This window comes from Lolium perenne, chromosome 5 (genome assembly GCF_019359855.2).
Source record: "Lolium perenne isolate Kyuss_39 chromosome 5, Kyuss_2.0, whole genome shotgun sequence".
NCBI classification, from domain to species: Eukaryota; Viridiplantae; Streptophyta; class Magnoliopsida; order Poales; family Poaceae; genus Lolium; species Lolium perenne.
The window spans coordinates 11,619,683-11,636,969 of NC_067248.2; the positions used below are offsets into that span (position 1 = coordinate 11,619,683).

General features: G+C 46.5%; 1 pseudogene; it reads right to left on the minus strand.

Moving 5' to 3' along the window:
* Positions 1–11,454: 11,454 nt before the first annotated feature.
* LOC127303244 (uncharacterized) lies at positions 11,455–17,066 on the minus strand (annotated as a pseudogene).
* Positions 17,067–17,287: the final 221 nt, after the last annotated feature.

Genomic DNA, 17,287 nt, shown 5'->3' on the forward strand with positions numbered 1-17,287 from the left:
GACCGCGTTTATTACACCTTACGGCGTGTTTTGCTACAGAACAATGCCCTTTGGTCTAAAAAATGCGGGAGCAACATATCAGAGGATGATGCAGAAGTGTTTGGCGACACAGATTGGGAAAAACGTGCAAGTATACATCGACGATGTCGTCATAACGTCAAAAAAGGAGACAACACTGATCGAGGATCTCAAGGAAACTTTTGACAACCTCGACAAATTCTGCCTGAAGTTGAACCCGACGAAGTGTTCCTTTGGCGTCCCAGCAGGAGAACTTCTGGGGTTTCTAGTCTCAGCGAGAGGGATTGAAGCAAATCCCGATAAAATACAAGCTATCGTAACAATGAGAAAGCCAACAAAGTTGAAAGAAATACAACAACTAACTGGGCGAGTCGCAGCTTTGAGCAGAGTCATCGCCAGGTTGGGAGAAAAAGCCTTACCATTCTACGCTCTGATAAAGCAAGGAGATAAATTCCAGTGGAACGAAGAGGCCGACAGAGCCTTCGAGGATTTGAAGCGCACAATCTCGACACCACCAATTTTGGTGGCGCCGAAGGAAAAGGAACCTCTCCTGCTGTATATCGCAGCCACGCCCCAAGTGGTGAGCACGGTGCTAGTTGTCGAAAGGGAGGAAGAAGGAAAACTCCACGGCGTGCAGAGGCCAGTATACTTCGTCAGTGAAGTTTTATCGCCCTCAAAACAAAGGTACCCTCAGTACCAAAAGCTAGCATATGGAGTGTTCACAACAGCACGAAAATTGCGCCACTATTTTTCGGCACACCCGATCATAGTGGTCAATGAAGCTCCCTTGTCAAATATACTAAACAATCCAGAAGCTACGGGTCGTGTCTCCCTTTGGGGAATAGAACTTTCCCCTCGGGACATCACGTATGAAAAAAGAAAAGCAATCAAGTCGCAAGTTCTGCCGGATTTCATCGCAGAGTGGATGGAGTTGCAAAACACAGGACCTCCAGACTTGTCGAGAACCTGGACCATGAACTTTGATGGGTCCAAAAGACTAGAAGGAGCTGGCGCAGGAGTAGTACTCATATCACCTGAAGGCGACAAGTTGAAGTACATCCTTCGGATGACGTTCCTTAACGCATCTAACAATGAAGCAGAATATGAAGCTCTCATACACGGGATGAAGACGGCGAAAGCTTGCGGTGCAACTCGATTAAAAATCTTTGGCGACTCACAATTGGTGGCTCAGCAAGTCATGAACCAATGTGACGCAGTCAATGATAGCATGATGGCATACAAGGAAGTGTATAACGAGCTCGAAAAGTTGTTTGATGGATGCGAAGTAAATCATATTAGCAGATTGAGCAACGACGAAGCCGACGTTCTTGCAAACATCGGGTCGCAATGCCTTGCAGTTCCGCCAGGTGTATTTTGGGAAGAGATAACAGAGAGATCTACAAAATCGATAAAATCAAAAAAGAAGGAGAAGAAACCCTCGGGGGCTACCAAGGAAGAGCAAGAGGAAGAAGAAGATCAGGACCTGGTCATGGTGATACAGATACCATGGATGCAGACGTACATATCGTACATCCTCAGGAAAGAAATACCCGATGATCCAGTTGAGGCAAGGCGAGTAATTCGACGCTCCAAAGCTTTCACGGTGATCAAAGGAGAATTGTACAAGCGAAGTATTTCAGGCGTCCTGCAAAGGTGTGTCACACCCGAAGAAGGAAGAATAATTCGGAAGGATGTACACGAAGGAATATGTGGCCACCACGCAAGTAGTCGAGCTATTGCAGCCAAGGTTTTTCGGGCAGGATTCTACTGGTTGACAGCAATCGAGGACGCCAAGGAAATAGTAAGAACTTGTGACGCGTGTCAAAGGTTTGCCGCAAAACCTCACTCTCCAGCGACGGGAATTAACACCAATACCATTGTCGTGGCCCTTCGCCCAATGGGGACTTGATATGGTGGGCAAGTTACACAAATCCTGGCCGGGAGGAAAGGAGTACATGCTAGTAGTCACGACAAATTTACAAAGTGGATAGAAGCGAAGCCGATAAATTCACCGGACGGAGCATCTGCAGTAAAATTCATAAAAGGCCTGGTCTTCAGATTTGGAGTGCCCCACAGCATTGTCACAGACAATGGCAGTAACTTCACATCCCACGAGTTTAAAGATTATTGCGAAGAAGTGGGTATCAAATTACACTTTGCGTCAGTTGCGCACCCGCAGACCAACGGCCAAGTCGAGAAAGCTAATGGAATCATCTGCAGTGGCATTAAGAAACGCTTATTAGCGCCACTAGAGAAAGCTCGACACACATGGCCAGAGGAGCTGCCCAGTGTATTATGGAGCATACGAACAACACCAAACACAGCAACACAGGAAACTCCGTTCTTCTTGGTTCATGGAGCAGAAGCAGTATTACCAATCGAGATAGAGCATGACTCTCCACGAGTCGTAGAATATGATGAAGAGGTGTCGAGAAAAGCGCTAGAAGATGACGTCGATGCACTTGATGAAGCTAGAGATGAAGTACTGTCTCGGGTAACCAAATACCAACAGGACTTGAAGAATTACCACAGTCGACGTTTGCGGCCAAGATCCTTTCAGGTGGGAGACCTAGTTCTTCGGCTCACGCAAAAAAGTCATGAAAAACTTGAGTCACCATGGCTAGGCCCCTACATTGTCACGGAAGTAATCGGAGGAGGAGCATACAGGATAAAGGACAAGAAGACAGGGGTGGAGGAGCAAAACCCCTGGAACGTGGCGCAACTCAGGCGGTTCTACGCCTAGAGTCGAAATATAGTCCTTGTAAAACTTCAATGTACTGAAACGCCCGCGAGTTTTCAGACGCACTCTTTTCCTTTTTTGGGGCACCGAGTGGGGCCGGGAAAGGTTTTTAATGAGGCGGGCTCGCGGTGCTGCAATATAATAAAGATAGTGTCAATATAACTTTTCTTTATCGACATGCTCAAAGTCTACGACCCGGCAATTTCAATATAGTTCCTCGAAAAAGAAAAGCCTTGCCTTGGTATTAAAATACCTCGTGAGTCAATAAAAATACAAAATAGTACTCAATAAAGAAGCTCGGGGGCTGATATTCACTATAAATACATATTAAATAAATGCTTTGGTTCAAAACCTCGCAATATACAAATACAGTAAATAGCCACCGAAACACTCGGGGGCTAGACAAATATAGAAATATGATGATTGTTTCACAATATAATCACAATCATGGGTCACAAAAAAGAGTTATCTACCAAAGGAAAATAATTAATCATGATTCAATATGTCATCAAGGGTAATTCTGTTTTCTTCAGGAGCAGCGCCAAGAAAATCAGCATAATGACCATCTGCAAAAAAGTCGGCATCCATCCGAAGAAGGTCTTCAATCATTTCTTCGGCTATAGGCGAAACCTTCGTGTTAATTCGGTCGACACCAACTCTTCGGCGCTTTACCTTCTCATGAACTTTCGCAACAACTTGGGTCAGGTCAAGATTTGAGTGGCAGATCTGAAGCATGATAAGAGCAAATGCGGCGCCCGGCTATCAGTTGGGCTCTGACAAAATCATGGATCCTGTGGGCATCCTTGAATTTCTCCATTAACTCGGGAAGAGTTTTTGGTTGAACGTTCCGAGGAAACATGGAGTTATAAACCATAGACAGGGTCTTGGTACAGAAGTCAAGGAAGTCGCGAGTTTGAGAGGTGCGATCCTGAAATCTGACAATCTGGCGGGTCCTCTCTGGGGTAGCCCAAAACAGAGAACCATGGTCAAGGGAAAGGTTAACAAGGAGGTTCGTCCTAGTATTTACCCTCTCTTCTTCGGCAGCAGCATCAGTAAAGGAACCTATTAAAACAACGGAGCAGAAAACTTTAAGAGACGTAGCATGAAGACGAAAGATATCGGAGGATGAAACAAGCATACCCGACATATCCGCACTGGCTTCATTCATTAACTCGAGCATGAAATTTTCTCGAGTAGTCGCCTTTTCAGCCTCGGAAGCAGCGATTTCCTTAGCAGCCACGGCCTCGCGAGCTTGCTGAAGTGCAATTTTTTCGGCTTCAGACGACTTACGAGATTTTTCCATCATCACAAGTGTTTGCTTCTTCGCATACTGAAGTTGCTGCCGAAGTTCATCCAATTCTCGCGGCAAGGAATCTTCGACAGGTGCAGCATCAGCAAGAGGTCTCCTTGAGTGAGAAGAAGAAGGCGAAACATTGGAAGGAGCGAAAGATGGAGTATAGTTATCAAATACCAACTGAAATTTAACAAAACAAGACAACATCAAACAACAAGCAAAGATAGAGTTTTCATTAATCTTTCGGAATAATTACAAAGGTCTTACAGTGGAGCTAATGAAGTACGTGTCGCCAAATAACTACTTTGGCGACAAGAGCAAAAGAAACAGAGAAAGAAAAACAAAGAGGCATGCAACTAGACCTTCGGCCTTGATGAGCTAGGAGTCGAAGCTGGTTTGATCCCGAGATATGCCAAGATTTTCTTCGTGTTGGGCTTGGCTGCCTTAATCAGCGACCTCCATCTCGATTGCTCTATTTGATCGGTGTCGCCAACTTTCATCCAATCAACAGTCTGTTGGCTGTCAGCAACCAGGGCAACAGTGCTTTCGACAGCAATCTTCATGTTTTCTTGACGCATCTTCAGTCCAAGGTCTTCTGATGAATTGAAGCTCTTGGCAAGGGTAAGGAAAGTCGGGGGCTCCTCTTTCTTCGGGAAGAAGTAGGGGAACAGCGCCGACAATCCTGCATTAGCATTTGCCACGCCTTCACGAATTTCGGACCCATGAAGCTCCAGATAAGAAAGTGCATCAAGGAGAGGGTCATTGACGGGATTCTCCAGATCAAAATCTTGGTTTGTTTGGTCTGCCACAGGAAACAAAACATTGGTCAACAACAAGAAACAGCGGTTCTCATAAAAATAGAAGGGATCAATGGTATTACTGTGAGTGCGTCGACTTTGTGATTTCAGGCGCTTGAGGATCCCTTGTTCACGAGCAGCTTGTGCAGCTATATGCTCGGTTAAAGCAGATTCAACATCCTCAAGTTTTTTCTGCAGTTCCTCGACACTAGCAGCTTTTGCTTTGGCTTCATCAGCCTCGGCTTTAGCTTCGCTAGCAACAAGTTCGGCTTTCTTGCGAGCCGCCTCACTTTGCTCCAGTTTTTGAGCAAGTGCGTCGGCACGTTTGTTGGCCTCTGCAAGTTTCTCTGTCGAGATATAAAAAAAAAGGGGGGAAGAAAGATCAAAAATCGCGACAAACAACAGGAGCAAAAAGTCAGAAAAAAATGGCAAGTATAAAAGTTGTTACCTTCAGTTCTGCTAGCATACTCACGGTACCCAATAAATTGGGATCCGATGCGGATAAGATCTTTGATCATGGGCTGTCAAAGAAGAACACAGCAAGAGAAACATCGGCATGAAAAAGAGTGAAGGCGTGAAAAAGCAAAATAGAGGAAATACAGATATCGATAAACTTACATCATCCAAGAGCAGGGTCGAAGAGCTGCCCAATTGAGGGGCAGGTTCAAGAATTGTTTCAATCCTTGTCCTTTTTGGTGAAGGAGCAAGGGGGCTTGCTGGCGGAGTTGTGGTGACGACGTTTCGTTGAGGAGGCGAGGTTTCTTCTCCTTCAACTAGCGTGTCTGAGGCAAGTACAGTATGTGACGTGCTTGTTCGAGGAGCCACGTCAACAGTTGGTACTTCTTCCTCGTCATCACTGTTGATCAAAAATCGGCAGCATAAAAAGCAAGACAAGATAAACATTTCGAGTATAGAAATAGGGAGAAATAAAAGATGCCTTACGAGCTGACGAGGGATTCAATATAAGGATCATAAGCTGCCTTCGGATGAGAAGGAACAACTTTTTCAGCCTTAGAAGTGCCAGAATCCTCGGCATCATTCCTTTTCCTTTTGTTCCTTGGGGAAACAGCAGGAGGAAGGGATTGCGTCGACTCGCTGGCTTCAGATTCAACATCTTTTTCATGGGAAGCCGCAGATTTGTGAGAACCTGCGACTTCACTTTCAGGAATAGAAGAACCTTGGTTGTCTTTGGCAACGATAGCCTGTTCTTCGACTTCTCCATCCTCAGGAAGAGGAGGAAGGGAAGCCATAGTAGGATGGTTCTGCAAGAAAATAGCGACAAAAGAAAAATTAGAGAGATATCAATACAATGAGATGTAGGGAAAGTTCGGAACAAGACAGAAACTCGAGAAGACAAAATACCTCGGGGAGAGGATTGGCGGAGCTGTATGGTTCCACGCGACAAGAGGAGGGAATAGGATCCTTCTTGTTCAAACGGGAAATTCTTCGAATCAGCTTCTCCAAGTCCTTTGCAGAAAGATCACTGGAGAGTCTATTGGCGTCGTTTTCACCAGAATACGTCCAAAGGGGATTTTTGCGAGCCTGAAGAGGCTGCACTCTAATCCTAAGGAAGTAGGCAGTGATTTGAACACCAGACAGTTCTTTGCCTCGAGTATTTTGAAGCTGATGAATACGAGACATAAGTGCTTCTGTCGCCTTTTTCTCTTCTTCGGAAGCTTCAGCATCCCAGGAGCGGCGGCGTTGAATTTTGGCACTTCCGTCGAAAGGGACTATGTTGTGTTCCACAGAATTGGCACTTTCTTCGTGAAGGTAGAGCCACCTTTTGCGCCATCCTTGGACAGAATCAGGAAATTTGACGTCGAAGTAATCAACGTCAGTTCGGACACAGATAACAACGCCGCCTATGTTATAGGTGGCGTTGTGGGAGCCATTGCGGCGGAGGCAGAAAATGCGTTTCCACAGAGCCCAGTTAGGAGGGATTCCAAGGAAGCATTCGCACAGCGTGATAAAAATGGAAATGTGGAGGATGGAATTGGGGGTCAACTGGTGCAGCTGAATCCCGTAAACAAAAAGAAGGCCGCGGAGGAAATTGTGAATTGGGGCAGAAAGGCCGCGGATGAGGTGATCAACGAAACTAACCCGGTACTCCATTGGAGGGTTTGGGTAGCTTTCTTCGCTGGGAAAGCGGATGGCGTCCTCTTTCTTCATCAGGCCAAGCCTCTTCAGCGTGTTGACGTCTTGGTTGGAGATTTTAGATCTCTCCCACTCAAGATCTTCAGCGGCCATCTTGGACTCTGGAGTGCTGTGGCGAGTGAGTCGCGTGCGCGGTGGCATCAACGGCACTGGAAAAGCAACGTTCGTGAGTGCGGACGATCAAAGAGAGTTGGGCGCAGGGGAAGTTTTTGCAAAGAGGAACAGATGTGCGGCGCAAGCGAAGGAGTGAACGGAGGTTGAAGAAAGGTTTATATAAGAATCGGGCGAAGCAATGCACCGTTGGATGAAGAAATCGTGTGATGAAAAAAGATCTTGTAGATAAAAGGGTAAAAAGGTATTTTTACTGAGATGGAATATAATAGGCGTTACCGTACGTGCGCCAGGAAAAGCGGAGGACGTGTGTCCCCCACTTGCACGACGTGTCAACGTGGTGGAAACAATGGACCCACAAGGCAGAAAAATCACGACTATTAACAGAGATGAAGTAAATTTGATTAAGGGAAGCATGCCGACAAGAAAAATAAAAGAAGATTGGCGACAGGAGAAGTTATTAAATACTTCGGGAGCCTTTGATCAAATACAAGTTTTTGCCCAAATGCTCGGGGGCTACTTCGACAAAAGTAAAATTTCGAGTATGGCAGTATAGAAATTGCGGGAGCCTACAACCAAGCACAAGTCCTTGGCTGTAGCCTCGGGGGCTACTCCCATCGGGAGCGCTGTTCGCGCACCCGAGAGATGAAAAGAAGATCATATTGGGAAATAATGACAATATAGCGACAAGGTGGACTAAAATGTTGAGCCTACAACCAAGCACAAGTTCTTGGCTGTAGCCTCGGGGGCTACTCCCATCGGGAACGCTGTTCGCGTGCCCGATGAAATTAAAAAAGAAAAGATAGAAAAGCAAGAGAGTATATTTCGAGTTATAATTAACTCTACATATACTCCCATCGGGAGAGCAATATAAGTCATATTTGACTCGATAAAATGTGCCATTCCAACAGCCGGAAAAGCACTCGACAATATATTCTCAGAACGCCAAAATTGCGATCAATTTCTGAATGCCGCAAATTTGCGAAGGTAAGACCCCAGATCCGTTCTGCTGGGCGTGGCATCGCCAAAGACTGCGCTCTGCTACTTTTATCCGTATCAACAGATACGAAGAAAAATCCTAACGGACGCGTTAGGTACTCGATAAATTTGACTGGGACTCGACAGAATGGTAAGACCTTAAGCGGCACCTGTCGAAGTTTACACCAGTATCCCGAGATCATGTCCAGGGACGTGATCTTGAAGTAGGTTTTTGCGGATTGCCACTAGAGCAGTTAACTAGTACCTGATCCGTCAGATGAACTAGCCCCAACTACCATTATCCCTGTACAATATAGAATTTTATGTGAAGAAATATAAAAAAGTTAAAGCTCTCGAATAAAAATAAACAGTGGAGATTTTCCCTGACTCTACGATTCAAGCAAAATCTCGGGGGCTACTGACATAGGCATCCCAAATGGGCCTGCCGAAGATAGTACCCGGGGTTTACTGAAGGCCCAATACCCGAAGTATAAGAAGATTCGGGAGCCCAAGATATATTAAGGAAAGTTAGAGTTGTAATAGGAAGTGTAATTTGTAATCTGGCGGGATGAGTTAGAAACCGTCCCGGACTCTGTAACTTGTACAAAACGAAACCCTCGGCTCCGCCTCCTATATAAAGGGGGAGTCGAGGGACGAAGAGATCATCGAATCATTGTTACAAACCCTAGTTCTCATAATCGTCGAGTACTTTTCGGCTGAAACCCTCGAGATCTACTTGCCCTCTACTTCCAACTAAACCCTAGCCTACAATCCATAGGCATTGACAAGTTGATACCTTGTCAGTGTCATTTTACGTGGACCTCCGGCTACGTTTCTGTGGACCGCGGCTATATGCTCGATGGCATCGTGCGCGTATGGTTTATGACAAATCTGTCGACAAAATTGTCTCCATGGGTCTGTCCACTCGTGCCGGCCGAGTCTCAGGTAGTTGCTGTGCCTGCGTGCTTCTGATGAGCAGCTGGCTCGATCTTTGTTGTAATATGTCACTCCGTTCAGGGTCTCACGGAGATGGATCACTCCTCGTTTTAAAATGCATACATGATCTAGGAACATCAATGGTAAGAAGTGCATTTTTATCATGCTTTCACTCAATCAAGGATCTCATGGAGACGATTCTCCACTTTAACTTGCATACCATGATACCAGGCCGTATATGTAAGCATGCTTCCAGGAGTGAGACTAGCATAGGCAATGTCAGGTCAGCAGTTGAAAGGTGCGTAACTGCATATAAGAGCATCTCCAGTCGCGCCCCCTAAAGCAATTAGGGGCGCGCCGGACCAAAAAACGGTTCCAGCCACGTCCCCCAAAACCGAATTTTGTCCGGCGCCCCGATACGGTGTCCGGCGCCCCGAGCCCGTTCCACAAGGGACGCACCGGGCACGCCAGACACAACGAAAAGCGAGGCGAAGCGACGCGGGCCCGACACGTCAGCGGCTCAGAAGGCTAAAACCCCGTCGCCTACCTTTGGTCAAGCGACGTTAATGGCGTCCCCGGAGGCAACGCAGGGACGCGTCTCGTCGTGCATGGCCGCGTGGCCGTCCGCGCCGGCGTTATTGCATGCAACCACCCGCTGCCGCCGCTGTACATTAAGACGCCGTGCAGTTCGTCCCAATCTCTCACCGCTCCCAAACCTTCTTGTCGCCGCCGCCTCCCCCCCACCCCAGATTTTCTCCTCGCCGCTACAAAAATGTCGACCTCGTCCTCCCGCAAGATCGTCGCGGCGAACGGCTTCGGCCGCGGCAGCCTAACCGTGGTGGAGGCGTGGGCGTTGTACCACGCCCGATATCCAGTCCCGCCGGACATACGGCTGCCAAGCAGCGGCGGTTGGAAGATGGCCGTGGACGGCATTGGCGTCCCACCGCCGCCGAAGCCGGGCACGGACCAATGGAGGGACGGCATCAAGGCCCGGCGGGCTCAATTCACCGCCGAGGAGCGGGCGGATCCGACATGGGCGGCCAACAACAACGACGACTGGTGGGCGACGTACTTCAAGGCCAACTACGACGCCTCCGGCCACCGCAAGTACTTCTAGATTAGGTTTAGTTTAAATTTAGTCAAATTTCGTTCGAATCTATGTAAGTTTGGACGAATCTAATCGAATCTCGTTTAAGTTTAAAATTTCTGAAATTTTGTTTGGGGGACGCGACTGGGGAGCAACGTCCCCCAAACGCGGCACGAACGAAACACGTCCCCCAAACGCTCAATCCGGCGCGTTTTGGGGGACGGTTTGGGGGACGCGACTGGAGATGCTCTAAGACCCAAAGTAGGTACGACAATCTTATGCATGCAATTTTTTCTTCTTCACTGGTTTTTATTCTTCTTGTGTAATTCTGTATTAGTGTCTATCTTTAATCCAAACTCACTGTTTATTTATCTTGATCCCTGTAATCAAAGCATATTCTAAAACAGTGTAACCTGGAACTACAAAAGTTGCTATTATTTTCGAAATACTTGTGTCATGTATTATGATTGCTTGCTATTTTTGCAGGGACAAACTTCTGTGCTATTATTTGTTTTTTTGCCAGAAGATTAGTTTGTTATACTGAAATATTTAGTTGCATATATTTTATTTTCAGATAGAGAGTCATTTCATTTCTCAGAGCAGCAAGCAATAGCTAGCCAATTAGATTAAGGAAAGATATGGTTTCTACATGTGTGCTTTGTACTTTCTGTCCTGAATACATTTCTTACATCTATTAACGAAGTGCCCCTTGTATCAAATAGTACATATCATTACTATACTAATATTGATAAGCTTCCAAGTCTGCCTGTTTCAGTTCTGCATCTGCCCGCAAGACAATGTTTGCATGCTTTGGTCTGAGTCTTTTACTTAATTTGTGTTAGTTGTCAATTTAATTGTCTTCATACAGATCTTATCTCTGGTCATCTATTGCAGCACAATGCTTTTGCCATTGATTTGATTTGCGGATCATACCTGATCATAGTATTGAGAGGATGGATACCTCGTATTGTCATGGGAGAATTCAACATTCAATTTTGTTCGCTGACAAATCAACGTATCAGGTGTGAAGGTTAATTGTTTATGTAAGTCATATTGTCCATATTCGTGTCTACAATTCTGCTAGCATGACATATGAATCTCCCAGAACGTAACGTTGCATCGCATTGCAGTTACTATCCATAGTTCAAGATTAGATAATGTCTCTTTTTTTTTTGACAATAGATAATGTCTCATTTTTAATCCTTTGTTTTGAGGTAAAAGTGGCTGCATCCGCCATCCGATTAGATAGAAGTGAGTGACCTTTATAAGAAAAATCGGGTCCAAAAACCATGATATCAATCATTTGAAGTTAAGAGTAATAGGAGAATAAATGTGATTCAGTAAATATTTAGTTTCTCCATGCCAATAGAAGCACTTAGTATTTAATTAGCACCTAATTTCATCCTTCAAGCCAACTGCAGTATAGAACAAATTTGGGTACAGACTGAGAAACAATATGGATGCGACAAGTACCAGTGCCAATGCATAGAAGTTCATTGACAAATATGTCAGTAAGCTTCGCACTCAGGTTCATCAAATGGGTCAATATTGTTCCTGCACAGCATTGCAATACATACATAAGTTGGATTTTCCAACTTGGGCATAACTGAAGAAACCAATGTTTCTTAGAAGTCGTTTGGAAGCTAGGCTTTCATTTCGTTTGTAGCATTTTGAAATGAATACATGTATTCATTTCATTTACGTTGTAATTCTAGAAAAGGACACGTGTTTGGTTGCCACTGGAATTGCAAATGACAGCAGAATTCAATATTGAATTTGTAAATGGCTTCCATAGGGAAACACAAATGACATGTCTCAGCTTGGAATTATGTTTACCCATGGTGTCATTTTGCTGGATTTCCTAAATGAAATGACGGTCCAATTCTGTGGCAACCAAACAGCCCACCTATAGAATTCCAAAATAAATTCCAGAATTCTAGGCCTAATGATGGATACTAAAATTTTAGCCTGTAGAGAGAATGTAAAGGTCTCATTTCTTTTGGACTTTGGAGCTAGGATTAAGAGATGAGCTGCCAGCTAAGTCCACAAAACACAGCCAGATCATATTGAGTTGATTTAGTGATCGATGTACCTTAAACCTCATCAACATATACTAACCCACACATTTTTTACATTGTACAGTAATGGACACAGCAATTTTCCAGAACATACAACAAACGTGCATAGTATAATGTAGGAACATTGATGGGGACATATCTAGTGCAAACCATGACTTTGGTAATCAGCCTTTCATTCTGTGCCATCTACAAAGCACCTAACCTGTGTGTTGTCCCTTTCCTTTTCTCAAAAACAATTATCAGGCCATCCTATTACAACTGTATCATTATCCTACTCTTATTTTGACCAATCATCATTTTACATATACATGTTTCAGAATTTCACTACAAAGATAGTTTTCATATATAATATTCCCAGGATCCATCGCTGGACTTTTATTCACTGTGCACTAACAAACTCAAGATTGCCAAGACAAACAGGCGAACAGCTGATATGACTTGTAGCACTGAAGTTCATATGGACGGAACCAAATGTTACATGCTTATCTTCAATAGTACGATACATAAAAAGGCATATTCCAATCAGCATTGAATTATATGTTAAAGAGCACATTGCAGCTTGGACTAAGCATTGTATCACCAGTTACAGTTGCACCATGTATGTTGAAATCAGGACATTGCTCAGAAAGAAAGAGCCACACTTGAGCTGCGCTTCGGTCGCTCCCCGCGGGCGACCTGGGCGCTAACCCTAGCCGTCGGGAGCAGCTCCGCCTCAACCCTCCTCCCCCGCCGCCGCCGGCAAGCGTCGCCGGGCAAAGCCCATGCGGCATGGGCGGCGGCGGGATCTCCCTTCCTAGCTCCAGAGGCAGGCTGCGCGGGGCATCTTCGTCGACCGGAGGCGAGGGCTGGCGCCTAGCTTTGGTGCAGGACGGCGTGGAGCTTCCGCTGCTGCGCCATGGACGGCCGCGCTCAAGCGAGCGCTGGTGCGGTTGAGGCCGGTGGCGCTCAAGCGAGCGTCTTGGCGGGCGGGCGGCATCAGATCGGGCGCCGGGGGAGCGGCCTGGGGATGCGGCGGATGCGGCCGATGCGGCCAGCGGTGGTTGTGCGCGCTCTGGTCCTGCACGTAGACGCGCAAACGCGCTGGCGGCCAGGCGTCGGGGTCGCTGTGGGCTGGGCCGATCTGGGCATCTGCGGGCTCATGGCGCAGTTCCTCGACGGCGCGGCGGCTGGGGCCTGGATCTTTGACGGCTCCCGTCCCGATCTGGTGCTCCGGCAGTTGTTGGATGCGGAGTGAGGTGCTATTTTTGGCTGCTGCGTTGGGTGTGGGCGTCTGGTGGTCGGCGGCAAGGTCCCATGCCCTGTTGGCTGCTCCTTCTACCCGAGCTCCAAGCGGGACTCGATGGCGGAGATGGCATGCCAGGCGAAAGCCTTGCACCTATTCTGAGTAGGTGCCGATGACGGCGGTACCCGTGGGTGCCGTTCTCCTTCTTGAAGGCGTCTTCGTGAGCTACATCTCTTGTCGTCGCGGGTGTCAGGTGTTCTCCGGGTGAAAACCTCAGCTCCCCGGGAGCGGGCGACGGCGACATCTTTGCCGCTACCTTCTTGAAGGCGCCGCCTTTGGAGGCCTCGACACTTGTGGTGTGGCAGGTTTGCGTCAACTAGGCATGGTTGCCTTGCGGCCGAAGATGGTGGACGTCGGGGCAGCGGCTCCGGACGGTGGATGGTGCGTCCAGGTGGCGGCCTCGAATGGCCTTGCAGCTACAGACATATGGGGTGTGGTTGTGGTCTGGCAAGGCAAGGGTGGCGTGCTTGTGCTACGTGGGTAGCGAGTCCGTCGGCTCGGTCAACGCGATCGGAAGGTCGGTCTGGCTGGCACGTCGGGGCGGCGGCCCCGGATCTTTTGGCGCGATGTTCGTGGTCTGCCAATGGTCGTCTTGTGTAGTCCGTGCGGCGTTGCGGCTCATGACTGAGAAGGGGAAGCTGGAGCGGCGGCTCCAGGCACGGATGTGTCGTGTGGGCGACGAGGCCCTGTTGTTTGTGCGGTTTTTGGCCCTTTTTTCCTCAAACAGGGTCGATTTGTACGGTTTTTGGGCCCGGTTTTCCTTATAAACTGGGTCGACCGGTCATCTTGACCTTCTCCTCTACTGCGATGAATATAACAGTTCTCCTGTTGTTATTCAAAAAAAAAATGTTGAAATCATGACTTAACACCAGTGGGCAAGTATAATTTTTCACTTTCGACCAGATGGGATTGGTTCAAATGAATACTGGCTACTCTAGTCAGGGGCGGAGCCAGGATTTGGGCATAGGGGGGGCGAGTAATGATGATTACATATGTAGTATAGTATGTCAAGACATCAAGTATAAACCAAAATAGCATATCAAGTTATTGACACTTGACCATAAAAAAATGTTATTGACACATGTTTGGCAATAGGGCAATAAAAATACATTATATGAATATAAATGATCTCAAACATTAAAATTGTTAGTTGAACTGATATACTTTCGCCTATTTTTTCAAAACTTCAATTATAGCCCTAGTATATATCACCATTCACCAATGATTCGATTGAAATATTCAGCACTACGGCATGTTGGTACCGAGTCAATTTTTTGTAAGAAAACATGTTCTTTCTACTTCTTGAACTAACGAATAGCAAAACTGAAGCAAAATGGGAATGAGATCAGATTACCAATACCGTACGGACGTAGCTCGACTTGTGACCTGTTGGGCTTACGGCAAGCGAGCGACGAAGATCAGCAGCAGCCACCGCGTTTGCCCGTCCTCGGCTGCATGGACAAGCTGCTAATCAAATCCAAGGTCGATGCACTTGCCGCCGCCGGCAGGCGTCCTGGTAGACAGAGTTAGCGAGATAGATCGATCTGATCAAGTGGCGAGAGGAGACACTAGATCACGAGGCAACGACCGGGCGTCCATCCAGGATCGATGGTACATAGATACTTAGGTAGATGGGCTGTTCCGGTTGTTTGCTGGGCTTCCTTGCGTGCATAGTTTCGTAAGTTTGGGCTTAACTAGTACTTTTTTGTTTGTTTAGGTTGCTCACCGCATCTGATTAGCTGCTTATCTACGACCATTAGCGCATATACGTACACATACATAGAACTGGACCTGTGGTATTTCATTGAGGGGGGCGATCGGTTGGGGGGGGTCTCTGACCCCTGCTCGCCCCCGTCTCCGCCCCTGACTCTAGTTAGCCGGCCTCACATGTCAAATGCCACTAAGGTCAACAAGCATGATCAGGCAACAACAATCTCTACATTGGTTTACTGAATTCTTTGATGGCGGTGACACAAGCCTATTGGCTGGGATAACGCTGGCATCACCTGCTTACTGGCCCTCACAAATTCAATTGGGAGCACTTCTCAGCTTGCGCTTACTGACCCCCATAAATCCTTACTGAAGAAGCCAGTTTTCCACTTAGGGTGATTGGTGAATGATGTAAGCATGATTTGAATATACATGGCGCAAACTGCAACTGGTGCACAATAACTGGTCCAAACAGTAATTCACTCTTATGTGAAGTACAAGCAGATGGAAGTATTTGCTACCTTTCGACCATCATTCCTTGGTTACCGGATAATATCTGTGTCAAATGAGCAGCGTAACTAATTGCGGTTTGTAAAGAGCAATAATTACCAAAAAGGATAATGCAGTTATTTGCTAGCAACATGATTCAACATGACTTTGATTTCAGATGCAGAAGGTTTAAAATAATGGAACGAAAAGATCTGAATACATGCACCTCTCCATATATTCTTGTTTTGTTTGTACCTATATGCCCCTCCTCTACATCATTGAGTTCTTTCGAGGATAAAATCTTTTTTTAGAAAAATATAATACGTACTATGTGGCATTGTTTACAAAGTACATCAGAGCCATATATAAACATGTATAGGAACATTTGAATTGCAAGAACACAAACTAAGGATTATAAACAAACAGTGCACACCACCAAATTCAGAAGTGGCATTTTCAGGGAGCCTTAAGACCAAATTAGCTCGGTTGGTTCAATTTGATTATTACTATAAATGTAATTGTTATGGCAGCAGTCAAATTAACTTCCATGGAATGCAGGCATCTTACGAGCATCTGAGCACAGTTACCTCATAGGCCTAGGCCTCGAGTACTCGTCTCATTACTAAATCTGCATTCTCTGTGTCCTTGCAAACATCAGGATGGAATTCCTTTACCTGTAACAAGAACTCGCAGTCTTAACTCACTGGAGAATAAAGCTGGGGTGATGGAGCACGACATATCAAGTGATGCGTTGCCTGGGGGTTTTCCAAATATACAATGCCTAGAGTTGAGTTCAACAGTACATTGTCTGTATAAAACAGTATAGCAAATATTCAGTTCTAGGATTTAAGAAAACATTTTATTTTTTTTGCAGAGACGGTGATTTGTTGTGGCTTGCAAACACCGCAGAGGCACCATTAAAATGTGCTGTAACATGTTGCAGGACAAGGGAGCGATGCACTACCCGGGCGCCGGAGGCAGCCTTGAGCTGCGCGGCGGAGCAGGCGGCCGAGGCGTCGAGGCCGAGGATATGGAAGGGCGTGGCGAGCGGATCCAGTATCCTCCCCGCATCCCCCTCGCTGCCGCCGTGCGCCCGGCACGCTCCGGCCGAAGGGGAACGCGTGGCTCCGCGGCGGGAATGAGGGTAGGGAAGCCACCGGAGCTGCCATCACGTCATCACTTTCTCTTCTCTTTTCTCCTGGTGCTCGCGCCTCGCGATGCTGTGGAAAACACGGCTCTAGTGGACCTGATTTTCAAACAATCTCAAATGGTATCCTAGAGTTTCAGAAAAATATATTATCCGGATACATACTCGTGCAAATTTTAAGGAAAGAATTACCTATTTTTTTACGAAAACACGGTACAAATGCAGACTACCACAAATACGTGCATACACTTATGAAGTGTTAAGATATACTCCGTATGTACCTCCTGTAATCAATTAGGATCCTTTTGTATGTGGCAAACTGAATCAAATCTGATCACCGTAATTATAGGATCAGATTTGCCTTGTACTGTAATCCTTCTGTGATATAAATAGAGGAGGCCAGCACCGCATTGTGTGCATGAGCCAATTCCTAATTTACCTAGTACGGCTTATATGGTATCAGAGC